This window comes from Balaenoptera physalus (genome assembly GCF_965194825.1).
Source record: "Balaenoptera physalus genome assembly, chromosome: 9".
Lineage (NCBI taxonomy): Eukaryota > Metazoa > Chordata > Mammalia > Artiodactyla > Balaenopteridae > Balaenoptera > Balaenoptera physalus.
Genome location: NC_138888.1, coordinates 14,572,247 through 14,593,313, shown reverse-complemented (window position 1 = coordinate 14,593,313; position 21,067 = coordinate 14,572,247). Strand labels below are relative to the sequence as shown.

General features: G+C 36.9%; 1 protein-coding gene across 2 annotated transcripts in view; it reads left to right on the top strand.

Moving 5' to 3' along the window:
* Window positions 1-21,067, top strand: part of ESR1 (estrogen receptor 1) — a 258,183-nt gene that overhangs the window by 87,681 nt on the left and 149,435 nt on the right. The gene's annotated exons all lie outside the window — the stretch shown is intronic.

Below are 21,067 nucleotides of genomic sequence, written 5' to 3'. Positions count from 1 at the left end.
CTAATCTTTGGCATGATCCCATCTGCATAAAGCTTTGATTTTTGACTACTAGGTTATTTATCTGACTGCTCATTTCTCATTGCTAGAATTGTGTCTAGACTTTACTGTCACCCATAGATACCCGGACTACTCAGCTCTGGCCTCAGTACTGTCACTGAGTCTCATCCCTAGCCTGGTCTCTCGGGTGGTAGAGTGCCCACGCCCCTTAGCTTCTGGTCCTTTGATTGTGCGGTTCCACCAGCACCCAGCCAGCTGCCTGACACTACACTTAATATATCTTTGTTTATTTGAACACTTAATTGAATGGGATATAGGATTCACCTTCTAGGTGCCAGATTGAGTTCAGCCAAGCTAACGACTTAGTATTGTATTTTAAAAATATATTCGTCTCATATCTATGCAGTTAGCTTTTTAATTTCTGGAAGCAGAGAGTGTCATATTCTTGTTTTATTCATAGCACAGTGATATCTTGTAAATATTAGTTATTGATGGTGAGTTCAATGCTAATAGGAAAAGGAGAAGAGGTGGTTTATCTTAATGTTTAGATAAACCATTCTCTTGGCATTAGTCTGTTGTTCAGATCACGAAGCATGACTGAAGTAACACCACTAACTGTAATGATCTCTCCCTCGCCCATCTTTCTCCCTCTCTCTTTTTGCCTAGTGCATAGAACTGTGGGAAATGTATTATGCAATTTTAGGCATAAAAAGTAATGACACCAAGTACTACAACTATCATAACAAATAAATAAAACTGTACATTAAGTCAAAGAAAAGCAAGTTTTAGGAAGTTAAAAAAAAGCCGTTTCCAAATTTATTAAGTTAAAATAAGATTTCCTCATTATTGAATTAGTTTGGTAATATTTAGTATCACAGGTAAGATGAACTATTTTGTTGGTTGTTGAAACTTTTTATAGATATTTGTTTTGAGAAGTTCTAGGTATAACATCTTTATTGTGGATAATTCCTGTTTTATTTTTCCTTTAGCCTATACTTTTATGTTCATTATTTTGTTTCTTGAGGATTCAAAATATGCATTTTGCTATACATGGGAATTTCCTATAAACTATTAGTTGTAGCACGGTGGTTTCATAATGAATTTTCCAGGTATTCTTTCTTGCAGGCAGATATTATTAGCTCTATTTTTTTAAAAAACATATTTTCACACATTTTTATTCCCTCCCTCTCTCTCTCTCTCTCAATGTGGTTTCAATTCACTAAATGAAAGATTAAAAAAAATAAGTTTTAAGGATTTTCTTTAATAATAATTGATTTTGGAATAACTTACCTACGTTTGCTCCAGGGCTGCAGTTCACCATTTATTCACTTGAGGACTTCCCAAAATTAAATGTTGTACATGTGGAATTGATTCACTTCACATGGATGTGTTGTTTACTCCCAAAGTGATGTAGGTTTCTGGCTTTTAATAGAGGTAATGGGTCAGAAAATTGCCCATCCACATCTGTCAGATATTCAAGGAATGTATTTTGAAATTTAACCACTGGAAGGATAAGGAAATCAGTACTAGGTGACTCTTTGATTTAAATCCAATAAAAAAAATTAGAGAATCATCTGATACAAGGACAAATAAAAAAACAAACAAACAGCAGAACAAACCCTAGCAAGATAAATTTCAAAAATACTGAGAATATTAAAAGAATAAAATACAGTCAGCCCTTTGTATCGTGGGTTCTACATCCACGGATTCAGGCAACTGTGGATCAAAAATATTTGGAAAAAAATTCCAGAAAGTTCCAAAAAGCAAAAAGTAGGAATACAATTTTATTTTTTTTCCATTTGGATAACCAAATTGTCCCAGAGCTATTAATTAAACAATACGTTATTTCTTCATTGATCTGTAAAGCTACTTGCTTTTTATATGAAGTTCCTCTCTAAGAGAGAATCTGATTCTGAGCTCTCTTTGGTATTTCTTTCCTCTATTTGTCAATAAAACCACAGTTTTAATTTCCATAACTTTGTAATTACTTTGACTTTTTAATCCTTCTTGAAAAAAAATGTGTTCTTTTTCAAAATTGTTTTGGCTATTTATGGCTACTTTTGCTTCCAAAAGAATTTTTAAAATCAACTTTTAATGAAATTACTTTGAATTTATAAATTAGTTTAGGGAGGTTTGACATCTTTATGATACTTAGTCTTCTCACCCATTAACATTATATAATTCTCCATTTATTTTAGGTCTTTTTAAATGACTTTTAATAAAAATTTAAAGTTCTCTCCAAAAGGTCTTGCATATTAAAAAAATTACTCCTAGCTATTTCGTGTTACTGACATTTTAAAGACATATCTTTTAAAAAAATTACATTATCTTACTGTTTCTGACATGTCATATATTTTTTAAAAATTTACAAATTCAGGCTTGCATTGCTTATTCATTTAAAATTTTCCCATATTGCTGAGTATCCTTCAATATAAGGTTATTAGTGCAGTTGCATTAATATTCCAAAATGGAATACTGTATTTTATTGAATTATTTTCCTAATTATTGGTATTTACATTGTTTCTTGCTTTCTTGCTAAATCTTTGTATACCACAATAATTATTTATTTAGGATTCACTCCTAGAACTTGAATGGCTGAGTCAAAAGTTATGCACTTTTCCCATGACTTTTGATATATATTGTCAGAATCAATCCAGAGGTGTTGGTTCAGAAATCATAATATCACATAAAAGAACACTGTAAACATTACCAATTATGATATATAAAGCTATATTTCTTGATGTGGACTATATCATGAAGAGAGCAGATTATAAATAATATTTAAGTATTTTAATTATTTAGGCTTATACTGAGCAATAAAGAGGAGAGTGAATAAGTGAATGAACACATGATTCTGGAAGGGTACCCAACAAGAAGCTAGTAGCAGTTAGCCCTGGCTAAGGGAATTATGCATGATTTTTATTTTCTACTTTTTTCTTCTCTGTCTTTTCTGTTTTCAACAATGCAGGTGAATTATTTATGAATAAAACTTTTTAAAAACTTTGATATTTTTATATAGATTTAATGGAATAATATTTCTCCTTCATTTCTTTAATTTTTAGGAAACTTTCTTCATGGCAATTCTTTTTATATGTTTCTTTCTCTCTTTTAGGAAAGAGGTTGCCAGCTATCTTACTATAACAACTGTGTACATTATTCTCATTGTAGTTAGTTGCTAAATTTCACAACTGTAATTATTTTATTCCCCATTTGGTACTTAACTGTGTTTTAGGCAAGCTCAGAAATATCATGGAGTGAGTTTATTCAACATCAGCATCATGATATTGAAATGTCAATAACCAATGACTGTTTTGGAGTCAGTCCCTCTTGAAGGTAAACGGGGAACAAAGAGATTTCGGGAACAATAAAAGCTTTCCAAACAATTGAGAAAAAAGTTGTTCTGAAACAATAACGTATGCCCCATCCTTTTATTTCAATGTGTTTTCTTAAGGCAATTACTGGCAAAGAGTTTGATAATTTTATGTTTAAAGTTATCTTTTTTCTCAGCCAGGCACCCCACCGCCATCAGGTTTTCTTTCCGAGAGATTTTATAACTGGTACATGGTAGCTCATTCTCACTGCCTGCTTCACGTCCACTAGCAGCACACCTTGTTCCGAATTATTGCGAAGTTGAAATGTTTTTATTTGGGCAACTTCTGCAATCAAGGTAATTCACCCCATCTTCAATGAATAAAATGGAAAAGAGCAAGCCAATCTCTGTGACCTTAAACTTTCACTGAAACTTAGAGACGGGTTAGCTCAGCTGGTGAGAGCGGGGTGCTAATGACACCAAGGTCGTGGGCCCTATCCCATTACAGGGCAGTGACACTCAGAGGAAGAGCCCCACTGCCTTGGCACAGACTCCCTGGGACATCTGCTAGCCATTCACAGTGAGGCAAAGGAGTGTGGATTTTTTTAGTGAATCATGTCGTAACTTAGGGTGTCTCCAATTCGATGCCAGTTGTGCGATCAAGGAAGAGAGCCAACTGAGGCTGGGAGAGGGGCCCTAGAGTGTCTCAGGCCAGGACACAGTGGTGGAGGGTGAGAAAAACTAAATGGGCTTCAGGAAGTGGGTGTTAGTCCAAGAACTATTTTCAGTGGGTGTGGCACAGGAGGGCTCTCAGGCGGAGTCGCGGCGTAAGCCAGCGTCAGGTATCTGCCTGGAAGGCACAGGGTCCTCCACAGCAGGAAAGGGCTCTGGGGCCGGGGGCCGTCGCTGGAAGATGCGTGGGCAAGTGCCATAAATGGTTCCCCAGCTGCCACTGAGTTCAGGGCTGAGACTCACCTCTGAAAACCTTGGGCAGAAGCATGACCTCTAGAACTTGGCCAACGGATCCGTCGGGGAGTGATATAGGTGAGGAGTGGGGGACGTTTGGTGACCTGCACGCTTATCTGCTCAGGTCTTGGGTGTGGATGTGGAATATAGGCTGTGCTGTGTCTGGGAGCCTGATGTAATCACAAGTTTCACCAGAGGGACAAGTAGGAAGGCTGACATACTGTCTTTGTCTGCAGTGGCTGGCTTGGGGCCTGGGAGAAACTGAACTGTAGGTGTGGGCCACAGACAAATTCAGCTGCAAGATGCTGTGAATGAGGAGACAGAGGACAAAAGAGGGGGCGCTGTGACCAATTATCAAGACTGCACAAACTAGGTGGAGAGAATGTTCTATTGGCAGTAACATCCTTTTCATCTCTGACATAGTTCCTGAAGGATATACTACATATCTCGTGCAGACTTTTCAGTGGAATTTCTGCGAAGAGGGAAATGTTTGGTTCGGAAGAAAATAATTTCTTTTTCTTTTTTTTTGTCTCATTTAGAAACTTGTGTTTCAGCTTGTGTTATAGTCATATAATATGTTAGTACAGTAGTACAGCAAAATATATACATCTATCGGGGGTGCTTGCTCAAGTATATTTTCCTAATAGAGATATGTAATCCAAAAAATATAGAGCTCTCTGGTCAATAGTATAACCTATAGACAAAGCTATCCCTGGGGCTAACCAATGTGATTAAATATCCTTAACTCAGATATTTTGATAAAGTAGTAACGAGGGTAGTATAGTTACTGAAAGATTTTCTTTACAGTTCTTTCAATAACTCTATTAGCCAGTTCACTTGTTAAAAGTTTCATAGCTCTTTTACGCTCAGTGAATTTTCCTGTTTCTTCCCATGTCTGTATCTTTCCGATGTTTCATTTTCCTGTATCTTTATAGCTCCCTCTAACAATCTCTGAAAATCAATCAGAGGCTTCAAAATGTGTCATCTCACTTTGTAACCTGCTCTGACTCCGGAAGGGCCTCCCTCACAGCTGCCTCCATAAGTGATGTAAAATGAATACAGTGCCAGAAATTCTAGTCCTGGGAGCATCTTCTTACTTAAGCTTATTTATTGCTCTGATTTAGAGATAGCAATCCTGTTTCCATTGCCTCTTCCCAAACCAATTAGGTTAGACTCTCTGAGGGAGGTTCCCAGAATTGTTTTCAAAACTCCCCAGGTGATTCTAACACATGCTATTCGTTCTTCTCGAGCCCTGTTCAGCATCCTCAGATATTACTTAGTTTTTGCACATTTGTCTACTGTATGGCCCAATAGGTACCCACTAGCCACTTGTGGCCATTTAAACTCAAATGAGTTAAAATTAAATAATATTATAAATACAACTCCTCAGTTGCACCAGCCACATTCAAGTACCCAGTAGCCACTAGTACCCAGAATGGCTAGTGGCTACTGTATTGTCCAACCCAGCTGTAGAGCATTTCCATCACCACAGAGAAGTCTATTGAGCTGTGTTAACAACTGGGAAACATCAAATTGGAGAAGTGAAGGAGAGAGGGTACGATACAACAGAAACCCCAAAGCATTTGGTGTGATTGGTAGATACTGTATCTTACATTACATTTGGAACTTCGTTTATGAATCCCTTCATTTTTAGATTCAGTTGAAATAAGTTTTAGTTAACTTAAGTGAAGGACTGGTTTGATTTTATATGATTTGCTTAGCCTATCTTTGTTTAACTTATCTCCCTTGTTAGAGTGTTTCTAGCAGCATCTCACTTAATCCCTAACTTATTTTTTGTTGTGTGTGTCATTTAAAAATAATTTAATCATAGAGGTTATCCTCTCTGAAATCTGTATTGCTTTATGGAAGAGGTGAACAGCTGGTGAAAATAGTCCCAAGGTTTCTAATCCCACCAAACGAAAATATGGTGCCAGTCATCGCCTTGCACCATGACATTTGTGAAATCCAGGGAGGGACAGATCTCACGCTGTAACAATACATCAGTATAAACATCCTACTAGGCCAGTCCTACAGATTCTTATGATAACAGGAACATTAGGAGTGGGAGAATGTCAACCTTAATACCATTTTCATTTATTAAAAAGCAAAAAGCTAAAAGTAGCTATTTTACCAGCTGAGTCTTTACTGACTTTTGGTGAGAATCACTTTCTCAAATTACTTGAAATCCCTTTCTTGACACGATGCTTCCACTTACACCATTGTGTAGATTTTCACCCGTACCTCGTTTATCACTTTGTATGCCTTCCTGCTATTTTGGACACTTTTATTAAGTCCCTTCCTTGCACGTAAACAGAACACATCAGTCCATTAATGGAACTCATTAGGCTCATTTGTCTTTGCCAAGAACTATTGGAAATGATCACAAATGACTATGTAATTATAATTAAGATCTCGTAGATGCATTTGCTTTATTTTTAACAAGTTCATTCTGTTAAGTTTCACCCTATTTCAAATAATGACATTTGCTGGTACAAAGAAGAATTATTAAAATGGCAGTTTAACTCATATCTTTGGCAGATGAGCTGGTTATTGTATTTGATAATTGTAATGAATAGCTGATAATATACAGATAGTAACTCGAGGAAGTTTATTCTCTTAGAATACCTGTGAGAAACTTATTCTGATAGGACCTGGTAGCCAAAGTGATCTTTTTTTCCCATTTTAGTCCATATATCTTCAGTTTTAATTTTGTCCTCCCACAGAAGGCTGAGTCCCAGTGTGATATTTCAGATTTTGTAAAATCGTAATATTATGAAGAAGAATAATGTATATTAGATCTTCTTTTCACATACTGAGCTAAAAATTATAAGCATCACTAAAATTACCAGAGAATTCTTTTAACAATCAGGCCCTTAGTTCAAAAATGATTCCTTTTAAAAAGGAATTATTGTGATAATCTTGTAATTTTCAAAGTAGCATCTTTAGAAACCCCCTGTCCACCATTATTCTTCCTGTTTCCATTCAGGATATTTCATCAAAACTTAAATTTTTCTTTCCTCCGCTGCATGTGGGCTTTATGTGCCTTCTCTCTGAAAAATAAAATCTTTAGTTTCAGGAGCTCTGTGTTCTATTCCTTCACTTTAAAATCATGGGAAAAATAACTGTCATTTCCTTATCCCTGTCTCCAATTCCCTCATCATTTTCAGCAAGCCAATTTTCTCTCTTTTTTCTGTCTACTGTAAGGAACTTTTTACTTTGCTCCATTCTCTGCAATTCAGGGCTCACAATTTCTTTGAGCTTCTCAGATTATCCTTTGTACTTGTGTCTACTTTTTTATTAAAATACCTTCAGCCTTCTTTTGACTTCATCATCTGTACATTGCCGTATTTAAAACCCATCTGCTTATTGATTGAAACTAACTCTCTGTCCTGCTTAATCATATTGGATGTGTAACTTCTGAATGAGTTAAAAAATCATCATGTACTGTGAAAGAATTTGCTAGCATATTCATGTTACTGCATAATGTGCAATGAAGCCGAAGTAAAATAACTCATAATAAATATAATACCAAGAACTGATAATGAGAATCTGCATATCCTGTGCACTGAGTCAACAGCCAATAAGGCAAATCGTCATGACATTTGACAAATCATAGTAGTATTGGGGATGGTATAGCGAGTAAAAGGGTATGGACATTGAGATTAGCAGTCTTGAGTTCTAATTTTTTGTCAGTTCCTAATTGTGTGCCTTTGGGTTAAGCCATCGTTACCTCTACAGGCCCTTTCATTTATAAAATTGGGGTTAATATCTCAGATGTCTCAATGAAGTGATATGTAAAGCACCCTCCACAGAACATAGTATAATCGCCTCCATAATGATAATTCCCGTCCTTCCAAGAAATGGACACTTATGATTTGAATTCAGGATAGGTGAACTTCAGCCTAGATAAAACCATTTTATTATCATTATTGCATAAATGTACTCCATGGGTAGCTAAACTCGCTTTCACTTCCTCTACCAGCTAAAACCTTGGTATCAGCTCTAAAGAACATGTTAGATGGAATAGCCCATCTGATCAAATCTCAACTAAATATTCTTTCTAGTTTTAAAAATATTTCTTATTCAGTTACAAAACAAGTCTATCACCTGGCTTGAAACAATTTCTTCTACCTTTTCCCTAGTCAGACCATTCAGACAGTCATCACTAACTTAATGACTACACAGGCTTTTCCTGGAAGGCTGGAGGCCCTAGACACTGAGGTATCCCTATGAATAAACCTAAAATCCATGTGTTCAATTCTAATAACTTCTTTCTTAATTGAATCAAAGCCCTGCCAGTTTAAACAGGATAATTTCAGATTGTTTACTGGACATCCCAGAATCACAATAAAAATATACTTTATATGCCATAACCATTTCCAAAAATATAGTAAGCTTAAAAGAGATATACACTTACCAATTGTCAAGAATCAAAGAATTTGATGAAGCCAATTATATATGGGGCTGTGGCACCAGCCCTCGTGGGAAAGGGCAGAAGTCCCCCTGTCTTCTCTCCAGAAGGGACAGTATGCTTCTGGGGAAGCCCTTTCCTTACTAAGAAAGCTGGAATCTGCAATTAATTTTCCACCTACATCTCCCTTTGGAACATATCCTAATTACATATCTATAATTTCATGAGCTATGAGTAAAGTCTAAGAACTTTTCTCTGAAATGGCAGCAATAGGAGTATTTCTTTTTTCATTTGGGCTACAATCTTCATTTTGATGCTCAACTCTTTATCCTTTATCATAACTTCTGATTTGCACTAAACATGGGCAAAATGACTGGCTTTTAGAAATGGACACAGGTGCAATACGTATGAGGCCAGGGAACCACCTAATTATCTTCACAAAGTATTAGGACTTCAAAGAATTCAAAGATTCTGTAAGTTCGACTTATGATTGGACTGTTATTATGATTGATATGTTATCCAAGTCTTGAGCTGTTTTTACAGATTTTTTTTAAGTTTGCATCTTATTTGAGTTTAAGAGTGTTCCGGCCAGCTTATTTTGGAATATCTTCTGCTACCCTAACTACTGACATCAGCTTTTGCATTCAGACTGAGGACTTCTTTCTTTTTTTTCTCTCTCTCTTCCTGCATCCTTAGCAGTGGAAATCTAGTTTTATAGGAGACCAGTAGTTATGTCAGGTTGCTAGGTATCTTCCCACTGAAGAACAAGTATTCTGGAGCAGCATATATTTAGTATTTGACATTTAATAAACATGCTTGTTTAAGATATTTTCAATAGAATTTCAGCTCTGGCAATTGTAAACAAAGGATCCGGTTGGTATTTGGTGAGGCAAACAGATGTGGACATGCTTCCTGCATCGAGATGCATTAATTTTTCTGAAAAGTGGATAAGAACTTGTGAGAGTGAATAATGGAGTTCAAATCAGATGGGGCAAGATATTTGATATTCAGGAATAAATTACAGTATGATAAATCTGTTACTTTGCTTGGATTGAATGAGGAGTCGCTAACACTGAAATATAGTCAAAGAAGAGGAAAATGGAGATTTTATAGAGGAGAGCCTGGCCCTGAGATGATACTTCTACCCTCAGTGGAATGTTGCCTTCTTTGAAAGGCGCTGGTTCTAGTCAATACATGAAACATTCATTGATCATGACCTAGGAAAGCTAATTTATTTACAAGGTACAGAGTTAAATCTAGCGAGAAATACAAAGAACTAGGCACAGTCCTTATCATTAAGAAACTTTCAACTCTTGGCATGTTTCAGAGAGAGAAACTTTCTGGCTTGGGGCAATAGGGGGCTCCTTTGGCATAAGTATGGTGACAAAGAATTGCTCCTGCTGTATCAGTGGTAAGAATGAGGTATTTCCTTTTGCTGAGCTCTCTATTAATACGGGTGGTAGAATTTTGTGATCCTTAAGGCTCTTGATAATTCTGTTTCCTCCTCCTCTATTATTAGTACTTGTTCAAGTCAACACTTTAGGAAAGGAGCCCAGTGACTTCTGTTAGCTATCAGGTCAAGTAATAAAGTCATCATTTAACATATATTTATCGAGCCCCTAATTTGCCCAGCACTGAGCTGTAGGGTGTATGAAAGATTTCTAATAGATTTAAGGTGACAGAGTTCACAAATGAGAGTCTATAGAAAGGAATAGACCCTTTTAAGCCTCAAGAAATATGACATTCACCCACTTGAGGATTTGTTAAATCACCAGCAAGGGTGAACTAGTTTGTTGATCCGGTTGTAGGATTGTTGTAAGATGACTGTCCCACTGGCAGGCACTTCTTGTCCAAGAGAATGTAATTGGGTGTTGGTGACTCAAGCGAGGCTGGGAAGGCTCATCCATGACCAAATTAAAGACAACGGGGACTTCATTTGTATCCAACGCTGCATCAATCAGCATGAGACAGAGAAGAGACCCATGGGGAGGTGGGGAGACAAACTGTTTCTTTTATAAGTTGGAGAAGGAAAACTGCAGGTCTGAGTAGCAGAACTGCTAAGAAATGGGAGAAAAGCGAGAACTTCACAGGCTAAACCTTGGTGTCTTATTTATTCCTCTTGGCTACAGAATGCCTGCCAGCAGGAGACTCATCACTAAGAAATTACAGGGAAATGAAGCCAGGCAAGAAAAATATGTATTGCTTTTCTCCTCACCCCATAAATTTTGTTATTAATAAATCAGATTCTTATAGAACAGCCTGCCACAGCTGCCTCTAGAAACAAGGGTTTATTAGCCGAATTTTTATTAAAATGCACAGTAGTTTTATGAGTGAACATTATGCTTTTAAGTCAAAACGGATGTCATCGAGACCACATGGGATCGTGACTTACTCCACACTTGAATTGGACCTGGACACTTGGTTTTGTTGCTGGGATAAGGCAGCATGATTTGACATGCAATTAAAGGTGTGGTAACCTGTGATTGATTTCCCTTTCTTGGCACTCCCTGTCTAGACTTTTGGGAAAATTCCAAAACAGTGCATTCCTATATGAAGGCTACCTCTTTGGTTGCTTCAGCTTCCAAAAGGGACATTTGTAAAGCAGTACAGCAACAAGTCAGAACAGGAACAATGCAAACCATTTTGAAATAAAATTTCATCAAAGTAAACTGGATAAATTATCAAATATTATCAAAGCAAATTATGGTTTTCCAATACAATTTGGTGAAGAGAGAGATGAATACTCTCTCCGCACTTGCTTGCAGAATTCCTTTTAAAAACAATAACATATACGGGTTTTGCTTTCCAGATTGTAAACATAAATACATGCTAATTGCAGAGAAGAATCACTGTGTACTTCTGCAGTTGGTGTTTGTCAAGTGCTTTTCTGGCAGACGACGCCAGCTCAACAGGGCAGAAACGTGGGTTGTTGTAAACTTCTGGGCACACACTCTACGATGGAACAGGCATGACCAGGCAGAGCTGACAGCATATTAATTAAGTTTTCTTCTGTCATAGAACTTCAGCTGCTCCCTTCCATCATTGCTGAGTTCTTACTGTCACTGCAGATAGGAACCTAGCTCTGGGGCCTGGGAAGAAGCATGAAGACTGGGCTGGCGTAGCATGATTGGCCACCATGGGGGGCTCTGGTTACTCTTATGCCAATGGAATAATTAGAGCAGGTACCACTGGAGTCCTAGTTTAGGAGGAAAGGGGGGAAATGTGCTCTTTGCATCCACAGGAGGAAACACTGCTCATCTGTACACAAGTTTACTCATCAAGGACAATTAACTCACCATGGTTAATCACCCCAAAGGAGCCTAGTGTTAAGAGAACTTGCCGGTTTATTTGAATTTGGGTGCTGGCAGATGACACCATGGGATATTATGGCTCCTCATGAATACTGCAGTCTATTGAGAGGTTGATAGATAGGCCACTGGGCTGGAGGAGAGGGACCAAGTTAGTTGGTATACAGCACTTGGGACAATTGAGCTTAACTGGTGGTGGTGACAGTAGCCTGGTGGAAAAGTTAGTAATTAAATACTTTCAAGGAAAACTGAATTAACCAATCTTGTCTGGGTCATGTACACGACCTTCTCCCCACTACTAACAGATTTATTCCAAAGTTATATAAGATAATGGAAACAAAACTTAACAACATGGGGAGGGGACAGAGGAATCAAGTCATAAAATTAGACCACAGGGTTCTTAGGTTACATAGCTGGATCAGGAGATTGAATGTGGAAAGACTGATCCTAACTTACTTCTTCTATTTAGCAATTTGTTTAAGACTTTTGTTACTTAAATTGATCACATAAAGCGAGTTGCCTTACCAGAAAGACCGATTTCAAACACTGCTATAATAAAATTCCAACAACTGGAATTCCAAGATGTTTTAATATATCAAACTTGTGTTATTAATATATTCAATATGATTCTAGGTCCTACTGACTCATTTATGTATTCCACCGACATATCTATTGAAGTCTAGTAGGTAATTATGTCTAATGGTAAACAAGACAGATGTAATCTCTGCCTTCATATGGTTTGTAATTGAGTAGTCTTTGATATTTTGTTGTGATTGTTGTATGTCTTTAATAGGAGACACTTATAATTTTAACTTGTGTTAAACACTGACCATAACAAACACTCTCTTTCTCTCTCTCTCTCTCTCTCTCTCCGTCTCCCTCTGTCTGTATATTTTAGGAAAAGATAAAAAGCTACAACAGGGTTAAATTTATGTGCCCAGTTACAAAGCTTATTCTACATCCTGAAAACTTTTTAAGCAGCAAAGATATAATCTTTGTAGTTTCAATTTATAGGTCGGTGTTTCTGACAGCCTTAAATTTTCCTCTTGACCAACTCCATGGTCTTCTCCATACACAATGCAATCATGAATGTAGAATTATACTTTGACGTAAGCTCTTGGGTAGGATGACTCAGCTGTTCTCCTTCAACATAGCGGCCTGAATGGCAGTGACTAGTTATTCCAAACAATCAAGAAGCAGTATAAAATTAATTTTCATATTATATAAAAGCACTTCTTGCTCAGTGCTTTGCCCTTGACTTTTAAGAACTAAACTTTTCATTTTAGATCAGTTTTACATTTACAGAACTATTGCCAGGATAGTACAGAGAGTTCTCGGATGCCCCACACCCAGTTTCCTCTGTGGGTAACATCTCATACTACTATATGGTACTTTCATCACCATGAATGAACCAATATTGATATTTTATCATTAACTGAAGTCAGTTATTGTTCAGATTTCCTAAGCTATTACCCAATACTTTTCATCTGTTCCGGGATCCCATCAGGATATATTATATTAAGCATTCGTGTTGTCTTAGGCTCCCCTTGATTGTGACAGTTTCTGAGGCTTTCTTTGTTTTTGATGACCTTGCCAGTTTTGAGGATTACTGGTAGATATTTGGTGGAACGTCTCTCAATTTGGATTTGTCTGATGTTTTTCTCATGGTTAGACTGGGGTTAATGAGTTTTCGGAGGGAGACCAGAAATGTAAAGTGTCATTGTCATCACATCATATCAAGGGTACATATAATCAAACAATATGACTTATCACTGTTGATGTTGACCTTGACCACCTTACTTGAGGCAGGATTTGTCAGGTTTCTGTACTGTAAGGTTATTCTTTTCTTCTCCTTTTTCACACAGTTAGCTTTGGAAGGAAGTGCTTATGTGCAGCTCATACTTAAGGAATGGGGGGTTATGCCTTAAGGCTGGAGTACTTACATAAATTAGTTGGAGTTGTCTATTCTCAGTTAATTTATTTATTCAGTCATTTATTTATATCAGGATAGACTCATGGATATTTATGTTTTGGGGTATAATCCAATTCTTATTTATTTTGCTGCTCATGTTGTTCCAGCTTTGGCACTGGGAGCTTTATGAGTTGGCTCCTGTATTCTTTTGACATACACATCATTGAGCGATTTTTTTTTTTTTTTTGAGCACGTTCTTCCTTTTAGTTCTGTCACTACAAGATGGTTCAGACTCATCTTGTATATTTCCTTCCCCAGTCCTAGAATCAGCCATTTTTCCGTGGAGTCATGGTTCTCTTATTGGAAACCAAGATCTGAGCAGTAGATGTACTTGCTGTTCCTGGGGTATTGTTACTTCTAGGACCTCTAAGCTGACAGTGCAAGGAGATATATGTGTTTGTACTAGCCCATGTATATACACCTATTTATAAATATTTTTATTTATATATTTTTATACAGCTTAACATCTGTATCTGTCTTAAGCTAAGCGTGAATCCACACTGATGTCTCCAACTCTTACCATTACAGCATGGGTCATTCTAGTCTTGTCTTACTTACAAGTCACTTCTTTCTGCAACAGTGTGAAACCTGGCTCCCATTATGTGCCATTCATTTACTTAATTATTTAATTCCAATATACCTAAGAGTGGTTTCACAATTCTTATAACCTTTAAAGGCAAAAGGCTCTATACACAAACACTGTACTCTAGTTGATAAAGTTATAACAATTAAGGTCTTTTTATGGCCCAGAATGTGGTCTGTCTTGGTGAATGTTCCATTGGAGCTCGAGAATAATGTGTATTCATCTGTTATTTGATGGAGTCTTCTATAAATATCAATTAGATCAAGTTGATTGATAGTATTTTTGAGATCAATTCCATTCATATTGATTTTCTGCTTACTTAAGTAATCAGTTATTGACAGGGAGATAATGATGTTTCCAAGTATAATAGCAGATTTATTTTGCTTTCCAGTTCTAACCTTATTGCCTCCCAACAGAAGTATCTTTAAAAAATGGATATAATATATGAAACAACTGTTTTTAAACCTTGGATATCAGGCGGCGTGGGGCAGTGTTTCTTGAGAAAGGGAAAATAAATGAGGTGAGCCCTACTGTTGCTCCGACTTCCTGCCTGGAGACAAATTCGAGGCCATAGCCAGGGAGGGGGAACTCAGGTGTAATTAAACACAGAAATTAGTACATGATGGTTATCCGATGAATGACACAAGAAAAGAAAAAGATGAAAGAAAAGCTACAAGAATGAAGGAGGTAGAGCCACTAGACTGGAGTGGGGTCCAAGATTGACTATGGAGGAAATGAGATTTTACTTGGGATTTGGTGGCCAATATAAGAGGAGTGGAAATTGTACAAGGTGGTGATGTTGGAAAGTATTGTAAAAAGTGGCAAGGCCAACCCTGTTTCATAAAAAAGTAAAGGTTTGTGGAGGGGATTTGTAAAGATAGATTTGAAAAGTACTTTGGGATTATTTGTGGAAATTCATGAGTCAGTGTAGTGTTGGATTTTATTCAGTAGGTTAGTGGCTTTTTAAATTTAAAATACAACCAGTAAACTCTTTTAAAAATAAGTTATTTCCCTAATCCCAGTACTATATATATATATATATACAGCTGCTTTAGACAAATGGGGGGAACGGGTCAACCAGAAGCCCCGATTGTACCCCTACTGCTTAGAATTGCCAAGAGTCTTCAGAGCACAGTTAAACAACTGCTGTAGCTAAGGAGGTCTTTGAGAGCTTTAGATGGGCAATACATAACAGGATAAAATAGGTGTGTAATGGAGATTCTTCAATTGCCAGTTGATTTGATTGGAAGGAAGATTGAATGTAGGCAGGGAGACAAATTAGTAGCTGCTGCATCAATCTAGGCAAAAAGGGAGAAGAGTGTGAACCAGGATGGTGGCAGTGAAGATAGAGTGAAAGGGAGTAAAGGAAGAGATATGTGAGTAAATACAGGTTGGGGTGATTTGTTGGATGTGAAAGGAGGGAGAGAAAGAGCATTAAGTAGCTTTAAATGAGCTGGATAATTCATCACCTCAAAGTGGATCATTGATGTACCATCATCAATGATCAACTTAGAGGCTATGATAATATTAATAATAATCTATAATTACATAATTCACCTGGGTTGAAATCTCTGTGCTGCTCTTGGTGTGACCTTGGGCATGATAGTTATTCTAAACTTCTTTTTTTCTGTTAAATGGGGACTATACCAGTGACTACCTTACAAGATTCATTTCTAGTATTTGAAGGGAAAGGGAAGTTTCTCTGGTGCAAGTTTCATTAGTTCTTATCTTTATTTAATTCTTAACTAATCAGCACTCCTGTTTTCTTCAACATGGTGAATTAAAAAGCTTTTAGTGTATTTCTCTGCCTGGGTTTTTAATACCTCATGAATAATGTGGAATTATTGGGAAACAAAAGAAAGGTGATTATGCAAATGTTTGAAATATTTAATAATACATTAAAGTAGTCTTGGGAAATTGGAGAAATAACTTTACTGAAGTTATTGTAGCTTTTTGTAGAGGCAAAGAGTACTAAGAAGAAAAAAGATCATTTCAGAAAAAGAAAATTTAAAAAGCAGAATGCATTAGAAGCAAATAAGCCAATGAATTCTATTAATTAATGAATATTCAGATAGCATATTCATTTTTCCTAAGATATAATGGCCAAGCCAAAGAGTTTAAAGAATTAAAAAAAAAGGATGATTAAATAAACTCGTGTTAGAAGCAGTCTTTCAAAACTCCTAGTTTGATGCATTAGGACAGATCTTTTTATTTTAGGGCCAGGACATAATTGTTTAAGCGGTGGATATGTCCCCAGCCCCTTTCTCCCTGCCAGGGCTCAGCCCCTACACTGCCTTACCGCGAACCTCCCCAAGCCCAGGCAGCCTTAGAGAGATTCCTGATGGATCTTAGAGAGTGCCCTGGGCATCGTCTCTCTCCCTTTCATTCTCATTCCAGTGGTCTGTGCTTATTGGTTTAATAAATTCCCTGAAATTAACACTTCCTAGTGGATTAGAATCACTCAAATTACATTGAGTATTACTAAGCAGAGGTTCTATACTCTGCTTCTAAATCCTTACAACAGTGTGACAGGGTATTAGAGAAGGCTTAACCCAAGGTCATAAAATTCAAAGTGGTGGCATTTCACATGTGTGGTGGGCTTGCTTGATGAGAGAGAGTTTGTTTCTCAAGCCTGAGGGTAATCACTGAATTATTGTAAGCTTATGAAATTTTAAAAGGAATGTAGAGAAATTTGCTGAGATACAACTCCTGCCTAATCAGTGACACAACTTGAGAGCTAATAACGTTTGTACACTAGCATATCCGTTACATGACATCTGAATTGCGCTGCTAAATATTGTGCTCAACCATTCTGGGAAATGACATTTTGGGGTACTGAATGACAGTGCATCTTGTTTATATGGCGTTACAAGCCAAAGTCCTACTTGTTACAAATAAACGTCTTGACTGTCAAGAGGCTGCCTGTTTAATATTTGCATGATCTAAGCTAATTGGTTTTTTTCCCCCCTGCTTTGTGAACTTTTGTTAAGATACCAAAATAGTTAAAATAATTTAGATGAAGGAAATTGAGCTTAAGTAAAATACTTATCAATCTATGTTGTCTGGAAAAATTCTTGGTAGGGAGCATAGAATGAGTTTTTAAATTTATCTTTGGATTTCAATTATGCATACCACTCCTATACCCCATCACTGTATATAATTAGGAACTGGCTGTATATTCCATAGTGACACAGGCTGTAATTATTGGTTGTGATCTGCAATTATCATTTAACCTAGGTTAAGATAGTAGAAGTTGGGCCATTTTTCACCTGTTCCACTCAATTCCAGTTTGATTATTTTTGAACTACTATGAAATATGCAATATTATCACTGGTAGTGACACTGATATGTCACTACTTATATGACAATTACTGCTTACAAGTAGAAATGGTTGCTTTCCTCATTGAGCTGTGCCCTGGGATCCTATCACACGCAGTTGGCCACACAATATGTACAACTTGCTATTTTTGTTCTGTTTGTATATTTTATAGAGGCTTTGACATTTGAAAAATATGGAACATTGAGGGGTAAATTTAAGAAAATATTTGTTAATGCTAATTGAATCTACCTTACCCTATTTGACGATTTGATGATTTTATAAATATTTAGCTCTCTCCTCCATCTCTCCGGTTGTGTTTTATTGTTCTGCATTCCAAGCCTGTGGCCATTTTTGTCTTGTGTTCCACAACGTGCATCAAATATTTGAGACTCAAAGTGGTGTGGTGATTCAGCTCACTGCTCTAAGTAGTGCTATACCTAAACCATTTGAGTAGTCAGCTCCGAAATTGCTCCAAGAAAGGAAATCTCATGAATTGGCTAAAATGTAACTTTGTCTCCTAGAGAAGCCTTCTTTGTCTCCTCCGATTAGCACCTCCTCCTCCCTTCCATAGTGTTTTGGGCAGTTCATGCATTCATTCCACAAATAACAGAATAACTTTTGATTCATGGCTTTCTCCCTCCAAGCTGAAAACTTGATGGAGGGTAACATGATCTTTGTTTCCCACTGCATCATCTGTGAATATACATTGTAAGTATTGAACAAATTTTTACAAAAAGAACAAATACTTTGGTAAACAATTCTTTGTAACTGTCATTCTTAGAACCTGAATTGAGTTTAAAATTCTTCTTCTGGAGATCGGATTGTCTGTAGTATGACTGCTGGGAACTTTTAAAGTGGATGGTAATACTATGTTTTGTTTTGCTTCATTAACCTTCTATGTACTTGTCTTTATTTTGGAAATCTTTTAAAATGAAGATAAATTACAGTTATAACATAAAGCATCATCTTCATTTTTAAAAAGTAAAATGCATGTGTATAGTCATGACTTGATTACTCAGGTAACTTGCTTTCATCTTAGTGTAAACAATATCACCTTTAACCATTTCTTCTTTATTCAAGTCACTTGCTTTTATCTTTCCATGTAGATCTAATATTAAAAGATATTATTGGAATGCTGCAGCTTTCCAATAAGATCTGTCCACATTCTCTATCTCTTTATAAATTTATAGAGTAGGGGGACAAAGAGTATTTGAGTTATACTCTGTTTAATATTAAAGAACAATGCATTTTTTTCACCCTAGTTCCCATCCAAAGTAGGTAAATAAGAATCAGAATCATCCTCTCAAAATTCTGACCTCAGAATTTCCTAAGAAATGTGAACCTGTAGGAATTCTTTGCTTTTGATCTTCTTTTCCTGTTTTTCATTCCAAGGCCACTGGTCTTACATTCTAAATGGAAGAACATAGAGTCCTACAATCTCAGGATGGAAAGTATATTGAAGGTCACGTAGTGCAAATACTGGGTAACTGAATGCCTTTGGTAACAACTCTGTAAAGTCTTCATCTAGCCTATTCTTGGAAACCTCCAGTGAGCTAACACGTCCTTTCCTGCGGCAGCAGATTCTATCTTTGTTATCAGCTTTGACTCCTACAAACTGATTCCTTGCAGTGAGCTCTAACTACTCATAGTTTCCACATATTTCTTCTGTTTTACCCTTTGGGCTCATAAAGGGCAAGTTGAACCCGTCTCTCTTAGTCAGTTTGGGGTGCTATAACAGAAAAACCATAGACTTCATAGATTAAACAGCAAACATTTATTTCTCACAGTTCGGGAGGTTGGGGAGTCCAAGCTTGACAGCACATCTGGTGTCTGATGAGTGCCTGCATCCCGGCTTGTAGGCAGCTGTCTTCTCATATCCTAACAGGATGGAGAGAGCAAGCTGGCACCCTGACCTCTCCTTATAAGGGCACTAATCCCATTCATGAAGGCTCTACCCTCATGACCTAATGACCTCCCAAAGGCCCCCACCTCTGAATACCATCACATTGGGGATTAGATTTCAACATATGAATTTGGAGGGGGGGACACAAACCTTCAGACCATAATGCCATTTTATATAGTATAGCCCATGTGAAGGTGACACTCGTGTTTCCTCAAAGTCTTTTTTTGTCTAGGCTAACCCCTTTCAGTTCCTCAGTGGTTCTCCAGGCAACCTGATTTCACATCTCCTCACCATCCTAGTTGCTCTGAATAGATTTGTTTTGCTTGTCTCTGCAGCATCCAGCACTGAGTGTGATACTCCAGGCGTGCTCTGATGAGCTGAGAATAGGCTGTGAGCATCACCTTCCTCAGTTCAGATATCATACTCTCGTTAGCACATGTAGCAACGGAAGAGTTGAAATGTCTGACTACGGACAGAGACTGGTCAGATACAACGATTCTTCTCATTTTACTTCTTTACTATTTTACTTCTAGGTGTCCTTAAATTTGTCCACTTTGTTGGATACAGTTTTAAAACTCTGTTAACTGGAAAAAAAAAACAACCAAACTTCATTTCAGGGCTCGGATCTTGCATCATACTTAATAGAGAATGGTCTTGGACAAGTTCATTAATCTTTCTAAAGCAGCAGTTTTATAGTATTTACCTTACAAGATTATTGTGAGGACTAAATTAGTTGTGAAATGCTCACATGTAAAGTATATGTTAAAGTGCTTAAGCACATGGTGAGTGCTCAGTGCATGTTAGTGTTAATAATCTTTACAATTGTTACTTATTCCAAGAGTTCTGGGAAATGCTTATTTTAATACTGAACAAATAGGAAGGGTTGTGGCTTCATTATGTTTTTAGTATCATCTAACATATCTAATCTAGACCTACAAGAATAAAAGCTATACATAAAAAATACACCACCGCACATTTGTTCAAACGCCTTGACAAATTAGAACAAAATAGAACAAAGTTCTGACATTAGTTATTCATTTCGAGTAAGAGAACAGGTGATATGTTGTAAAGAATGTTGACTTCTCATATCTTTAATATTAAAAATAATTGTATTAACTTTCTACCAAAATGATTATTTCTTTTATATAAATCTAAGAACTGCTGCTATCTGCCATATTTTGGAAAGATTACAGTTTTTGAAAATATGGAAGCTAGTGATCATTTTTGTCCTTTAAAATATTTGTTTCTGCTGATACATTTCAGCACCACAGTCTGGCCTTTTCCAGGTTAAGATGCTG